The sequence below is a fragment of the Balaenoptera acutorostrata genome, chromosome 8 (assembly GCF_949987535.1).
Source record: "Balaenoptera acutorostrata chromosome 8, mBalAcu1.1, whole genome shotgun sequence".
Classification (NCBI taxonomy): domain Eukaryota; kingdom Metazoa; phylum Chordata; class Mammalia; order Artiodactyla; family Balaenopteridae; genus Balaenoptera; species Balaenoptera acutorostrata.
The window spans coordinates 12,945,958-12,963,056 of NC_080071.1; the positions used below are offsets into that span (position 1 = coordinate 12,945,958).

The 17,099-nt window shown below is 37.6% G+C and overlaps 1 long non-coding RNA gene across 1 annotated transcript in view; it reads left to right on the forward strand.

The window, feature by feature from the left end:
- Positions 1-16,488, forward strand: part of LOC103006690 (uncharacterized) — a 334,380-nt gene extending 317,892 nt beyond the window's left edge. The window contains exon 5 of the long non-coding RNA XR_009009053.1: positions 16,387-16,488. This is a non-coding gene — a long non-coding RNA (uncharacterized LOC103006690). The remainder of the gene's footprint in view (positions 1-16,386) is intronic.
- Positions 16,489-17,099: the final 611 nt, after the last annotated feature.

Consider the following 17,099-nt stretch of genomic DNA (forward strand, 5'->3'; position numbering starts at 1 on the left):
TGTCACATTCGTTCTTAGTTGTTATTGTCAGTTATCACTGATGAGTGCAGAAAAGTCAAATGAAATATTTGTTTAAACAGTAATGCTGCTTCTTCTCATCTAGTTCCTGTTCATATATACCTAATATAAGGATTCATTTAGTCACATTCATAAATGCTGGTGTTATTTTCTATGATCTTTATAAGAACTCTGAGCATATTCTCCAAATGTCACTCTAGAAATTTTAGAGAAACTATTTTACGTGTGCACCCCACCACATGGATAAGAATCTTCACAGTTCATAGTAGAAAAACAAGCAAGCAAACAGATAATTATTTTAAAATCCCAAACCAGAAACAACTGAGTATACATTTACAGTAAAAAAATATAAACACAAAATATGGTATTTCAAAGAAAGCTATATAGCAGTGAAAAAGAATAAGCCACAGTTATTAACATGGGTAAATCTCAAAAGCTTACACTTACATAAAAAGCACCTTATAGAAGAATACAGTATGAATATATTCATATAAACTTGGAAAATAGTAACACTAAACAAATGGTAAAATATAATTTAAAAATAAGAATTATTAACTCAAAGTCAGGATATTGGTTAGGGGAAGTTAAAGGAATGCAATGGAAGAGTATATATAATCTTATTTTTCTAAAGTTCTGTTATGAGGACATATGAGTTTATTTTATTATTATTTATATGCATAAGTTTTACAGAATTTGTATAAGCATAATGCTTCCACAATAAGTAAAATTTAAAATTCTTGATTAAATTATAGCAAATGTTTTAGTGTAATATTGTTACTTAGAATAAATAATGTAAAGGCACATGAATCATGAGACATTCTCCAGAAGGCTAGACATAGATGCAGAGGACGCAGGTTGAAATTCCAGTTCTGCCACTAACGATAAGAGCTTTGGGCAAATCGTTCAAACTTACTAATATCAATTTTCTCATTTTTAACCTAAGAATAATTCATAGCTATTGCTTTGTGGTAGAGTTGTAGGCTCAAATGAGTTGTTGAATGTAATGGACCCATGTATAGTTCAAATTTAGAATTTAAAAAAAATTTAAATATATAAAGTTTAAGTTGTAGTTATGAATTATACAGTTAACTTCTATAATATTGGAAACAATAACTATTTGCAATATACTATGAACTTTTAGCAGTTGCATTTATTTCTAAAATTCCCAAGTGCCAAATGCAAGTTCATTAATAAGAAATGGCATTTCACCATGAGACTTCCACAATATTAATTATAAAACTAAGGGCAAAGCAAATATCCAGAATTGTAGCTAATCAATATACTTAATGGCTGTTTTGCTAAGTATCAATTTCTTGTAAACTACTTCACCAAGGGATCAATGTTCAAAATTCACTGAATTAACCAAATATTCCAATTTGTTAATGACTTGTTTTGATAAATATTAATATTTTCCCTATATGATTATATACATGAATATTATAGCATTATTTTAAGTAATGTTCAACTTACTGAAAATTAATTAACATTAAGTGCTTTAATTTCCTTGAATTCTGGCATATTCTTTTTCATAATAAATATATTTTAAATTATATAGACTATTCTTGACTATTTGAGAGGTGAACATAATATTCAATACAGTAAATAAAAATAATATTTTAAAATGTTTTTGAAAATAAGGTGAATTAGATAAATTTGATAAATTTAACAAATTGGTTACTTACTAAATTAATATTATGGAGATTCATCTTTTGGTGAATTAGCCTTCTTTATGTCAGGACAGGAACAAATTTATTATGTTTTATAGTAGGACAGAAACACCTGGAAAGGAAATCAGTATATGGGAGAGGGGAGTTATAGTCAAAGAATATTTGGAAGATTTAAGTGGATGTATATTGAGCTAACACACAGGATTGGATTTTCAATCAAACTCACACAAATCAGAGATTTCAGTTAGTATCAAGCTTTACTAACGATTTTAAGGGTATGGGTAATCATGGTTCCCTGGGTCCTTCCTTTTGACATTGGGCACATCTGGCCCAGAATAATAGATGTAGTCTCTAAGTGAGGTCTGTGGGCTTATTCACATAGCAGAGAATGTTTAAGTTATGAAACATCTTCATTCTATACTCCAGAGAGTTGATTCATTTATCTGGCATGTTTCAAAATCTTTAGATCCTCTATGTATTTGCTACAGGTAATACTTTGGCCAGAGATACCTTACAAAGGGCATTCTATAGATTAGGTATTTTCCTCCTAGGAAATCTCATTATTCTACTTGCATATAGGTCCAGTGGACAGGCCTCAAGCCAGATCATTGGCTTTCTTTCCTTCAAGTAGGCATATCCTACTGGAAAGGGAGGAAATGTTTTAGGCTAGCTGCTCAACTCCTTCCTCTCAGAAATTTGGTTGAATTTAAAGACACACTTATTGCAAATTATGCAAAAGAAAAAGCAGAACACAAAAAAGGAAAAACATAATGGATAGTCAAGGCAATTAGAAACTCAAGAAAGGTATAAGAAAGGCAATGAAATCATAGTGATTCACAGCTCTTCAGAGAACAGTATTTATGTAGTCATAAAAATGTAAACAAATTTATAAATTTAAAATTTAGCCATGATTATAGAATGTAAGTGTGTAAATACATATAATTTTGGAATTGAAACAGTAGGTGAACTGAAAGGAAGAGTGTGGATAATAAAATTTTTGTCTTATAAAGTCAAAACGTACTCTCCATATTGATAGGACAAAGAATAAAGTAACTAGTATATTATTTTAAGTTATAAGGTTAACGAATTTTGAACTAAAAGTAGTGATAAAAGTCAATTGGGAGGGTTGGTGGGGTAGGAGAGAGAAGGAGAGGTGGTGTCAGTCAATTAAGTCCTCATAAGTTGTAACAGTATGTCAGAAGACAAATGTTACACTAAGGAAAATAGTTGTTTTTTTAATATGTAACACATAGAATAATCTCCTTGGTATACAAGGGGTATCCACAGACCAAGAAGAAAGAAGAAAATACCAACTAGATAGAGAAATGGGCTAAGAAAATGAATAGCTAGTTTATCCAAAAAAATTTAAAAATAAATAACTAAAAATGACCAAAAATTACATGATGCTCAATTTTATTCATACTTAAAGGCTTAAAAAGTAAGTCAATGAAATACCATTTTTTAACCTATCAAGTTGGCAAAGACAAAAGATAATGACAGTCAATGTTGCAGAAGTTCTGGGGAAATAGAAACTTTCCTAAATGTTGGCAGCATTATAAATTTCTGTACATTTTAAAATAAGCTTTTAATTTTAGAACAGTTTTAGATTTACAGTAAAGTTGTGATGATAGTGCAGAGTTCCTATATACCCACATACCCAGTTTTCCCCAACTTATGATATTATGGTATATTTGTTACAATTAATGAACTAACGTTACTACTTAAGGTCCAAACTTCGTTCAGATTTCTTTAGTTTTTACGTCATGTCATTTTTCTGTTCCAGCATCCCATCCAGGAGATCACATTACATTTAGTCATCATGTCTCTTTAGGCTTCTCTTGGATGTGACAGTTTCTCAGGCTTTCCTTGCTTTTGGTGGCTTTAAGAATTTTGAAGAGTACCAGTCAGGTATTTTGTAGAATGTCCCTCAAAGGGAATTTGTCTGATATTTCTCTTATGATCAGACTGGTATTGGGAGGAAGACCACAGAGATAAAGTGCCATTTTCAACACATCATATCAAGCGTATATACTAGGAACATAGCTTGTCACTATCAGTGTTGACCTGTCAACATTACTCCACTGTAAAATCACTCTTTTTCATTCCATTTCCATACTGCCCTCTTTGGAAAGTAGTCACTGTGAGCAGCTCACACTTACAATGTTGGGAGTTCCACCTCGTTGATAGAAAGTCTACATAAATTATTTGTAATTCTTTTGTATTCTTTGTATTTTTATTTTGTTTAGAAGTTTTGCCTTTTCCAGAATGTCATGTACTTGGAATCGTACAGTATGTATGATTTCAGATTGGCTCTTTTCACTTAGAAATATGCATTTAAGAGTTATCCATGTCTTTTTGTGGCTTGTTAACTCATTTGTTTTTATCTTTTGTACCACATTTTATCCATTTATCTATTAAGAGATGTCTTGGTTGCTTCTGGTTGTGGCCAATTAAAAATCAAAGATGCTATAAACAGTCACATGGGGGTTTTTGTGTGGACATAAATTTGTAAGTTTTCAAATTACTTTGGTAAATGCCTAAGAACGCAATTGTATCACATGGTTAAGACTATGTTTAGTTTTGTAAGAAACTGCCAAATTGTCTTCCAAAATGGCTGTACCATTTTTCATTCCCTCCAGAAATGAATTAGAATTTCTGTGGCTCTACATCCTAACCAGCCAAGTTTTTTTTGGATTTTATCCATTCTAATAGGTGTGTAGTGCTGTATAGAAGACAATTTGGTACTGGTTCCCAAAATTTTAAATGTGAATCTCATTTGACACATCTAGGGATTTAGCCAATAAATAAGGTTGCAAGCATATATAAATACATTTATAAGTGTGCTTATAAAAGCAAGTCATAGCACTCTATACTGAGTAGGATTCCATTTGCAAAACAAATATATATGCATAGGACATATCTGTTCTGGCATAATAGAAATCATTACCAGTGATTTCCTCTGGAGCAGGAAATTGAGATGATTTAAGTTGGAATTGTGGTGAGGAAGGCGACAAGAAAAAGAGACCAGTTATTTATGATTTTATACCTTTCTGCAGTGTTGCCATTCAACAATAATATATTATCTTTTTTATAAAATGATTTAAATGCTTTACATTGGCGTAAATGTACATTGGCTTAAATTTATATTGGCTTTGCTTCTAAAAATAGAAAGTTCTTACTATGATCGGAAAAATATGAATAGAGATTATTTCAAACAAAATAATTCACTTTTACATTTACAAATTAAGTTCAATTGTGCTCAGAATTCAAATTATGATTTTAATAAAATTCATGTTAAAATAATACATGGACAATATCCTTAAAACTTATAGCATTTTTCTAGCATCTGAGACTCCCCTACCTTTTTTCAGAACCTCCTTCCAATATGTGTAGCAATCCCCAGATTAGACCCATCATTTTTAGAGTTTGGAAAGCATTCTAAGATTGTTGGATGAATGGCTTAATCTACAGATGAGCTTAGATAAACCTGACCTAATATCCGTACAAAGAATTCAGTACAAAGTACTTTATAGGCAACTAGATTTGGGAAATCTCTTTACAGAAACGTAACAGAATGTAACCCATTAAGCAAACTTTAGACCATGTCAATCAGTCATCTTTTTGGCAAATTGATTTGTTCATGTATTTTTAACGAAGCTTAAATGTACAAGGATTCACTGATATCTGTTTTCAGATGAGCTCAACACATTTCATCTCCGTTTCCTGAGCTGACTCTTCTACTGAGGCCAATTATAAGAGAAACCAGCCAGAGATGAGAGGTTAGGTCTCATAGGGAGTTAATGAGTTTCTTTTAAAAAACCTCAGCATTTCAGAAGTAAACACTAAAATAGAATAAGCATCTCAAAGTCCTGCCAGTTGCAACCAGCAGCCCTTACTGAGTTCTGGAAGTAGTTGAGACAGGTAGGGGAATTCAAATGACTCCAGGTAGAACCCGCACACTGATTCCAATACAGCTTGCTCTGTATATGCTGCAGTGCTCATAAAAAGTGGGACTTTCTAAGTGAAAGCAATGTTAAATTTTAAAAAAATAATGAATAAATAAATACACTTACATATATAACAGGGCTCAGAATGAAACCAGCCCTTTGGCACCTTGATTTAGACTTCCAGCCTCCAGAACTGTGAGAAAATAAATTCCTATTGTTTAAGTCCCCCAGTCTGTGGTATTTTGTTATACCCTGGCAAACTAATACATTCACACAATGTTCAGGGTCCTTAGGAAGAATTCTAGCTGAGGGTCAGAGGGCAAAATGCATTTACTTGTAAATGCCTAAGAATAAAATGTATTTTAGAAGAGGATTTTCAAGACAGTACAAGTGATAAGAAAGCAAGCCTGACTTGTTACCCTGGACCCTCTTGAAGGATAAAGGAAGCAACTCATTGTGTGGGGTAGGGCATGAGGGCAGAGGCACCTCAGCGTGCAGACCCTTGTGTGCTGGGCGTGCACCCTCATGCTAATGATAGCCATACAAAAAGAAGGCTAAACCCAGTCCCCGTCAATAAAGAATGCCAGAGCCAATAATGGTTAGTTCCAAAAAACACAAGTGTATAAATCACTCAGCCAAGGCCCCTTATCATGATACTTTCTAATTATAATTTCCAACATGAAAGCTCCACATAATTTCAGTGTCTAAGGTTTGAAACTCACAGAAAGTATCTGAGAAATAAGTAGCATGTTTTCTCATCCAGCCTATTCCTAAGCAGCTTATAGTTTTGGTATCTGACATTTTCAAGCTCAAAGCTAAAACCAGATCAAAATTTTCATTGTACGAAATGACCTCAGTCATCACATAATCCTGGTTGATTTTAAGTATATCAATCCCCTTTGAATTTTTTTTCTTCCAAATACTAGAATTGTCTATCAAATTAAACTGAGAGGGGAACAAATTACTTAGAAATGACACTATAGGTAGAAAGGTTAAAGTAGAAGCCATACACGGGTTAACCCATATAGGAGGAGTACATAGCAGGATCCAGTCAACTGCCAGAGAATGTAGGCATTAAAGACCACTTGCCAATTTATCTCAGTCCATTTCCAGTGGAGGCCATGTCCTGCAGCTGCAACACAAAATGCCTACAAATGTTGGCCAGTTTCAAAGATCTTGATTGAGTTCAAAGTAGGGAATAAGTGATGGAACCAGAGACACATAGCTGTAAATTACTTTTGGAATAATAAAATGTTTTACCTTAGCTAAGGCACTTCTGTACTACCATAAGGAATGTGAATTACTTCTGGCATATCCAGTGCCAGAGTAACCACAGATTAGAACCAGTAAGCATCATTAGCTACTTGTGTGACATCGGGAAAGTTGTGGTTGTGGTTGTGGCGTGAATGGGGAAATGACTTAGGAATCTTTGCCTGCCTAGGTGATACCTGCCTGACTTTTCAGGAAATCTAAATTTACTGAGCACTAACTACACTAAGGCCTGTATTAAGCACTTTACTTACATTTTCTGACTTACTCATTGGATAAGAAAATGTAGTTTTCCCAAGTTGCTCAGAAAATTAGATAATTTGCCCGGAGTGACCCATCTGGAAAGGAGTGGACCCAGGCAAGGCACCCAGGTCCATCTGTTCCAAATCGTTCTGTCTTCAGTATTTTGCTCTATATAGCTTTGTCTTTCTACTGTGATCATTCAACTTTTTAAAAAATGCTCTACTTTCCAGCATTTTTAAGAGCACACATTCTAAATTACATACATTCTGACCAGCATCTCCTAAGTAGATGTGGCATACCTAGATATGGTTTTTTTCTTTGGTTAGGTTTTTTTTTTTTTTATGGTTAGGTTTCAGTCACTTATTTGGGGGACAAATAGCTTAGATAATGAAAAGGAGTAGTTACCTCCCCCAACAATGAAAAGTGTCTTCATTCAAGTAATATATGACTTTGTATAATCTAAATATTAATGGGAAAATGGCTTAGTCTGGATCCCTCTGGAGCAAGACCTGAGATGAGGATTCAAGCACAAATCAGATTTAGAGAACGAACTTATGGTTTCCAGGGGGGAGGGGTGGGAGGGTGTAGATTGGGAATTTGGGATTGACATGTATACATTGCTATATTTAAAATAGATAACCAACAAGGACCTACTGCATAGCACAGGGAACTCTGCTCAATACTCTAATAACCTAAATGGGAAAAAAATTTGAAAAAGAATACATACATGTATAGGTATATCTGAATCACTTTGCTGTACACCTGAAACTAACACAACATTGTTAATCAACTATACTCCAATATAAAAAAAAAATTTTTTTAAATGTTCACTTAGCAAAAAAAAAAAAAAAAAAGAAAAATTCAAGTAATTTTTTAAAGGCAAGTAATTTGGAAGTTATGGGAAATACCATAAGGAGTGAGGAATTGATACCTGGAAAGGAAGAGGCAAATAACGGGTAAGGTATTAACCAACCCATCTACCCTGGTGAATGAATGGAGTTTAATCCTGCAGGGAAATGCTGTAAAACCCACACCTCAATTAATCTCTACTGAGGGGCAATGGAGCTGAAGTATTTATACACCAACTCCTGAGAGTCACGGGTGGGGGGCTCCTTCTGGGGGAATGAATTCCCTGATAACCCCTGCCTGCCCTGTGTCTGCATGTGAGTGAGTGCCTTCTGCATTTCCTGGAGAGGGGCCTCCTTCTGGGGGAATGAATTCCCTGATAACCCCTGCCTGCCCTGTGTCTGCATGTGAGTGAGTGCCTTCTGCATTTCCTGGAGAGGGTGCCCTCAGGCACAGAGATGCAGATATTGGCAGTTGGAAGTTAGCTGGATGTTCTGGAGGATATGGGCAGGGCAAGGAAAACTCCTGCTACCAAAGGAACTTATTATTCTTTTTCATGTGCTAATTTCAGAAGCTTATGTTTGACCGTCAAATCATAACTGTGAAAATAGTAATCAGCTGAAATTTAGAAGGTTAAATAAAAAAGAAACTTTGCATTTCTGAGGTGGGTGAAGTTAGACAGAGGGATTGGGTACTTGAATTCTGGAGAAGTCCCATGGCTTTGTCAAGAAGAGACTAGTTTTCGTGTTTGGTAGAGCCCCTCTCCCTACATCTCACTGCTTTCTGGAAGAAAAAAAGAAAAAAGAAAGAAAGCACTGATATGTAAGGAGGAGGAGGACTGTTAGCAAAGGAAAACCAGGGAAAATTAATTTCTTTTTGACAAAGCCAAGGACTTGCTACAAAATTTAAATACTGAATCCCTACACAAATACAAAAAGTCAGATGATTGAGCCCTAAGAGTTACCAGAAAGAGAGAGAGAGAAGAGAGAGAGAAAAATCAATGATAAAGTTCTTGGAATTTTTTGTATGTGGGCTGTCAGAACGCCAGACACACTGGTCAAGATGTCCACTGGCTAGTGGAACCGGGGCAGAAAAAATTAAAATAAAAGAAAAAGTACATGAGAAAAAGTAAAATATTAACTGTATTACCAGCAGATAGACAGGATAGCTTAGAAAAGTGGAAGTTTATTTACCTTAACTGAAGAGAGAAGTGACCAAAGAGAACGGAGTCGAGCACAGGTGCAGGGCAGCCGAGAAGGAAACTGATTGCCTTGCTCATCACTTTGCCTGCAGCTCTTTCTCATCTCCAACCACTTGGCCTTCCTTGTTCTGGATCAAATATGTTAACCAGCTTCTATCTCAGGGCCTTTGCCCTTGCTGTTCCCACTGCCTGGATCTCTCTTCCCCTAGATATCCCCAGTGCTGTTTTCCTCACCTCCTAAAGATCTTTGCTCAAACGGTAGCTTCTCTGAGGGCCTTCCTTGACTACCTTATTTCACACTGTATCCTTCTGGCATCCCCTGTCCCTCATCCCTGCCTTATTTCCTCCACAGCACTTTGTACCTTCTAATATATAATATAATATAATATATAATATAATATAATATAATATAACATAATGTAATATAATAATAACTTATTTTTAAGCATCTGTCCCTCCCCATGATTGAAGGCTCCAGGGATGTTTGGCCCTGTGTTCAATGCTGTATCCCCAACACCAAGCACATTGCCTGACATAGAGCAGGCCCTTGGTAAATATTTGCTAAATGAATGTTCTCATCAGCAAGTATTTGATTGTGAGCTTCTGAGCAGTAGGGTGTTCTTAGTGGGGAGGAACTTGGGCCTAAATAAGATTCAGTACATAAAATGCATGCAACAGATTTTAGGTCTTGGAGGAGACAAACTTGGATTTGAATCGTACGTGGCCTAAGGCAAAACAGCCAGTCTCTGAGCCTCTGTTTCCTCTTGTGTGAAATGTTTAATCACCCTCACTTTATAAGTTACTATTAGGATTAATGAGGTAACAAATGCAGTATCAATAGTGGTCTGCTTCAAGTTCAAATGTTAGAGGTCATTAGTACAATTAATATTAATAATGAATCTGGCTAAAGAATCATTTGTTGATGTCATTATTTTGGTTCTTCCCAAACAATCCCTTTTGTTGGTTTTTGGAGTCCTGAGTTAGAGTTTGTTGATTCTGGAAAGGCTCATGGTGCCAATCATTGGGAAGTTTCCTTCTAGCAGCCAGCCGGAGACTATTATATAATAAGCACCATGATAAAGTCTTTAGACAAAGGATCGCTGAGTGGGGCCTGTCTCCTCTGCATGTTTTTGAATGTTCACAAGGTGTGGTGCTGGGAAAGCTTACAATTTCAGATCAGTTTTGATCTGCCTTGCCATGTAACCACTCTACTCCTTACCCTGCACGGAGTAAGGGTGGCTTATCCTCTCTGACCTAGAGGACTGCAGATCTGTCCACCAGATGAAAGCTGTCTTCCTGCAAGCGAGCAGACAGCTTCCTCGCACTCTCTGAAGTGGAGGTCACTCACAGCTGCCAAATCCTTGGACTGCAGAGTCCCTGTTTTGTTTTCGAAGTCCTGCTTGACTACCGTGAACAAATACCTGGCTTATTATCAAGAACATCCTTAGTTAGGCAAATAGTTGACAATGTCAGTAGAAATTTTAAAAATATGTTTGCTGGTTTAAAAAAAAAGGAAAAGAAAATCCTGCCTTTGGAAACAAAATGACAGTTTCACTGGTCCTGTGTTACTTAGGCAGCCTAGGACCCTGTGTGCCACTGTGCTGAAATTGCCCTTCCGCAAAATTGGTACTGGCAGCCAGCAGTCAAATTTGAAATGTTTTGAGCAAGAGAGGTGCTTTGGAATCCCTCCCACATACCAGTACATCTCTTGATCTCAAGAAAACATTTCCCGATATTCAGGAACTTTTCCATTGTTTCTGGCAACGTCCCCCAAAGGACACATAAGGCTTTCCTCGACCTCTTGACGCCAACAGAACCTTCCCATACTAACTGCTGGCTGGTCAGAAGTAAGCTGGTCAGAATTCACTGGGGACTAAGATTTGAACACTTGTTCCATAGACTTTTTTGCGTTTTTAAAATTTTAGAGGTGAAGAAAGGGCCTGAGAATTTTGCTGCATTGAGTGAAAGTTTTGTGCAGGGAGTTCTTTTCTGCTCTGTCATCATAGCGATGTCATCAACAATATTGTCTCTAATGCATTCTGAGAGAGGCGCTGCTACTAAAAGAGTTAAATTATATGTGAATCCAGAGTAATTTGTGTAACCTGTGGTACTCACCTTTCTCCTGTCAGCCAAATTATTCTTCCTAAAGTTAAGCATTCTTGAAGACACACAAGTGATGTGATCTGATACACTTTTATCCGACTCGGCAGCTCTGAACAAGTCATTTTTCCCACAGTATGTTCTTGAACATTAACTCTATGAGATGCCCCATGGAAAGGAAGGTTTTCTAAGACCAAGTGACTTTAGAAATTCTGTATCATCTAACCCTTTTTTGTAGGCTTGCCATATATTTCAGCACATTAAATGACCTGAAAAGGGCTACTAAAAAGAAATCTGTTTCACTTGGCTTATTCTAGCATTTGCCAAATTTTTTTGACCACAATTCTCTTTTTCTTTTGTTAAATCTAGTAACATTCTACTAGCAAGTATTTCAGGAAACTCAGCTTGGGTGACACTGTCCTAAATACAGTAAATATAACTAAATGTTGTTCTGAGGTTAGAGTTCTCAAAACTGCAGCCTTTGAGGTTTTGGTAACCCCCCAAATGGAATTGTTTTAAACAGGGATCTGCAAACCTTTTCTGTAAAGGGACATTCAGGAAATATTTTAGACTTTGTGTGACTTATAGCCTCTGTCAAAACTGTTCAACTCTGGTTGAGTGTGAAGTTAGCTGCAGACAATTTCTAAACAAATGGGCATAGCTGTATTCCAATAAAACTTTATTTACAAAAACAGGTGGCAGCCTCAATCTGGGCCAGTTTGGGCTGCAGTTTGCAAACCCCTGTTTTAGAGTGTGGCAACCACCTCTCATTCACAATTCAGTTATCTGATACCTTGGCAATACATGTAAGATAGAAAAGTTTATGGTGATTTTGTTCTACAGCCAAGCTTGGTCTACTTTCACATTCAGGAGACTGGAAAGTGATCTTAGTTTACTCAGATCAGTATCTAAAATCCTTCTCATGGTCCAGAAAAAGTCCAGAATTTGTCTGCTCTTTGCAACTGAGATAATGAGGTATAAGTACTCTGCTGCCTTTAAAGCCATTTGATATTTTGCTTTAATTCTCTTCAAATGGCTAACCAGCAATTTCCTGGTAAAAAGGGAGGAGATTTACCAGTAGAACTCTAAGCTTCCTTTTGGAGCTTAAGTAAAACAGGGAGGTGTTTAGGAAAGGAAATCTGCAATAAGTACTAGAAAATACCAAACCTGTGGTTATTTTAAGTCAAGCCCTACTGCAGAATCAACAGTGTCCATTATGCACAAGGGACCACCCACCCAAGGAGCATCCAAAGATAATAATCTATGAGCAAGGAGACCACAAAAATGCGGATGCTGAATTTCTGGCAGGGCCTTGTTGTTCATGTTTAAAGAAGTGATTGTCCCTTAGATACCAACTACTTTACTAGCTTTGTGCTTGGCAAGGTTTCTGTTTATTAATGCTTTATCTTTGTGCGACTCTGTTTTTAACCCTTTCTGGTGAAAGCATTTTGATCCTCTGCAGAAAAGTGTTGAAAGGTGGGCAGAGCTTTATAAAAAGCCTCTAGACTAACAAAGTGATCGAATTTTAGTACTGGGAGCAACCTAAAAATACCTAATCTACTAACATTAAAAAGATAAACTCTTTAGGCATATTGCCCAGGATACCAAAAAATCAGTGACTAGGTGTGAGGACTGGGTTTCCTGAGTCATTCTCAAGGCTGTTCAGAGGACAGAGCTCTCAAACTGCTGTCCTAGACCTTGTGAAGTTTCTATCATTGGGTCCCTGGATGGGCTTCTGTTCTCGGCATAGATGACGTGCACATATCCCAGGGTGGGGAATATCGTAGGCTGCAAGCACATTTGTTTCTACTCTGTTGTAAATTGTGTGTGTACTTTGAAAATAGTTAAGGCTTAGATACTAAGATACATGCATTCTCAAGCAGCAAGGGCATTTTGGCTAAACCTAAACTGGGAAAGAAAGTCTGGCTATGCCCGCAAAACTGATGATCTGTAAACCTCCAGCATGAACCGATGTACACAGGGGGGAATGGTGCCCTTGGGAGTAAGTTTTGAGTGCAGGTCCCTGGGGTAGAAACAGGAAATGGAGAGGTTTGTATTTGTCTCCTATTTGGATCACAGAGACTAATGTTTGAGCTTTCCACAGGCAGAGGCCAAGAGGAACCTTTTCACCAAAGACTTTATGAAGCTTGGACCTTCAAACAGTCCTAACTGGGGGTCCAGAACTGGGGAGAATGGCTTTCTTTCATTTCACTTTCAGCACTATGAAAGTTCAAGGGAAGCCAGTGCAATTTGGCATCCTGATGGTTTTATAGGCCTCAGTGGCCCAAGGAGATGGCATGCAGGCAGGAAAAATGTTTTTCATGGAGTTGCTGGCACGTTTGAAATGGCCACTCGAGTAAGCTTGAGGCGGCAAGCATCTGCGGTGTGTGGATTTGTCCCTGTGACCTTGTGGGAGATAACCTGGGAACAGAGCATGAGGAGATTGGGAGGGGAGGGCTCTAAGGCCAGCCCCGGTTATACACTTGGGGTGATGGGCCAGCAACCCTGAACATTCATATCAGTGGGTCCCCATTTTTAGCCATAGGCTGTAGAAGTCTGGGAAAGTTTTGGTTATACTTGACAATATGAAGATTTAAGTTCCCCATAGGAATTTTAAAGCACTTTTCCCAAATAAAAGAGAAACTTCAACTTTCTGCAAGTCATGATTCATATACTGTTGTTAAGCAACCACCAAAAAACCCACAGAACTAAAACTTAAATATCTTCATGTGATCAGTCTCAGGGAGGTATATTTTGTCTGTTCTTGTGTGTTTAAGTATAGCAAATATCCTGTGGTTAATGTTCCCCTCCTTATTTACATTCTAAGTCTTTTTTTCTCCCCCAAAAGACTTTGTTTTAAAAGGAACACTGTCTGTATGTGAGAAATCTATTAAAATACGGAGAAATATTGTCTTGTTCAACCAATGCAAGAATGGAAAGTTCCCCAACTTCAGCAGTTCAGAACATTCGCTCTAATTAGTTTATGCAAATAAAGGGTATTGTGTTTTTTCCTTCTAATTGCAAATGACATTACATTGTTCTTAATTCATTAGATTTTTACAATTGCATGTATGTAAATGCTATTTGTTCACACATGTAATAGATGCATATTCAAAATTTCAAGCAAAAATGTTACCACTAAAGAGATTTTTATAATTGTATACACATGTAGAAGCTATGTGTGTAACAATATATTAGTTTAATGTTAATGGGAAAATTTAATCAAATATGTTGTTGGTATAAATTAAAGAATAATTAAAAATGAAAAAAATTGCAAACGGCAGAGTCTTTTTGTAAGGTTAAACTTTGAAATGGACCTTCTGTTAAATGCTCAGGAGAATTTCTTTCTAAAGTGAATAATCAGGCTTTGCCCAGGTGGGTCTCTGCTCCCACGAGGTGTTTTGTGCATCCCTGCTTTTCCCCTCCAGCTCAGCCCCCACCCCGCCCCACCTACTTGGAATATGGTTCTTCCTCCAAATCTTCATGACACCCCTTGATCCACTTACAAGTTATTATACCATCCTTGGCCTGCCCTCCCAGATGGAGTATCTCTCCACGTAAATGTCTTTCCATTTTTACCTCTACTACTCATGCTTGTGACAAGTGCACATCCTGCCCTCAGTGACATGCCAGGAGGTGCGTGTGATCAGGAGGCTGACTGCGTGTCTGTCACAGGTCTGGTGATCCAGCCCTGATGGCAGCCTTCCAGCAGCCGGGGTGCACTTTCACATTTGAAGATCAGTTTTTCAGGTGGAAGGCCTGAGTGTGCCTGCCATGCTGCCCCAGTTCTCATGCTCACAGAAACCTGGGCTTGCCTGGGCCATCAACCCTGACGGTCATGAAAATGCCACACATTCCAGGACCTGTCATCTTTCCCTGGCTTTGGATTATGCAGTTGCTGCTCAAGGCTGTCCTCAGCCCTTCACTCAAGCCAATCCAGTGCTACTCAAGGTCCTTTGAACAGCTGCATGGATCTCTGGCTCCCCGCTTTCGGTCACAGTGTCACTCCCGCTGAAATGTTCTCCCAGTCTTCTACAGACTCACCCACATTCCATCCTTCCTTCAAACCCCAGTTCCAGTTTTACTTCCTTTGTAAGTCCTTTCCCATGCATGCCACCCACAGAGGTCTCACCTTCCTGGAACCTCACGGAACTTGCTGTCCGTCTCATGTGGAATTCTCTACATTCTCATTTTATTTGATAATTTATTTTCCACTCTTGCACTTTCATTTGGCTTTTCTGGTGGTTATGGTTTGTTTTCATAGCTAAGTTGTGAAAGAGTTGGGTTTGTGTTTTACCGTTTTGGGTTTGGAAACTGCCTTAAGATCTCATTCTGTTGCTCAGAGCATTCAGTTATGATTCGGGACACAGAGTAGGTGGTCAGTGAATGTAAGTTGCTGGCAGCCACCGTGTTTCACACCACTCAGCTGGAAGAGAAAAACTCCAGATGTTTCATTTGTACAATTTTCCTGATTTCTTAGAATTAACTGCTACTTAAATATCAAGTGATACAAATGAACAAAGTCATCTGATCATAATCCAATAATGAATTCTTCTAGCAAACAGTGTGCCAAGTACTGTGTTGTTACTGACCTGCAGAGTGTTGGTGAAGGGTCCTAATAGATTTGACTTCTCAGTTTTCACTTGTTTTTTTTAAGTTTTTTTTTTTTTTTTGGCCATGCTGCACAGCATGTGGGATCTTAGCTCCCCAACCAGGGATCAAACCCAGGCCCCCTGTAGTGGAAGCACAGAGTCCTAACCACTGGACCATCAGGGAATTCCCCAGTTTTCACTTCTTTTAATCATGGGCCAGTTGCTTAACTTTGTTAAACCTCAGCTTTTCTCTCTCTTTCAATTTGTGTTTGTGTGTATGTGTATACATAAATTATGTATAATGGTATATGTAGATATCATTCCCTTCAACTGGGCTTCTAAGTATAATCGTTCTTGACAACATAGCCAGAACTCTATCAATACTTTTTTCTTCCCTTCCTATTAAAACAGATTGGGCTGAGCAACATAATATGAAATTTAGATGAATCTTATATTTTGTTTAAACAGTTCTACAAAAAGGATGTTTTGTGTTTGTGTTTCAGAAATCCTCCTTGTATGATTCTTGTTGGAAGGCTAGGCTAGGCCTTTCCCGGAGGTAGTCGGGAAGATCAGATGTTTCTTCTCCCAGAACTCCAGAAGCTGGCCTGAGGCGTGTGATCTAAAGTGTGACCAATCAGAGGCCTCTGGCAGGAATTTGGCTTCTACACCAAAGAAGCAGGGACAGGTGGACGGTTACTGTAGTGGCAGCATCTAGCGACCAGTGCTCAGGGGTCTAGCCCAGACAGGGCTCTAAGCAGTCAATCCCCTTGGCTCCGTGTGTGTCCTCATACACCCAGTCTCCCTTGCTTTCTTTTGGTTCCCAAACATGGACTCCAGACCCTCAGCTGATTCTGTGAGCTACCTTCTTTCCATGAAATCAATTTCTGGCCCAGTTCCTGAATTTGGTTTGTGTTGTTTGTTTGACAGGCCCAGTAGATATTAATACTTCAATGAAGGATCTGATGTTCACAGATGTAAATTCCTCAACATCCTATTATCAGGTATATGTCTAAGCTAGAATTTAAATTCCAGTTTACTGGCTTCAAAACCATTTTTTTAAACTTACAATACAACGTATTTTAAAAACATGTTTTTATTTTATTAATATTGTCAAATTTGTGAGCCACTCATTAATATGCTGAGTGGAAGGAAAACAGCATCTGTGTTCTACAGCCAAAATCCAACCACCACATTCTTTGTTACCTCTCTGTAAACT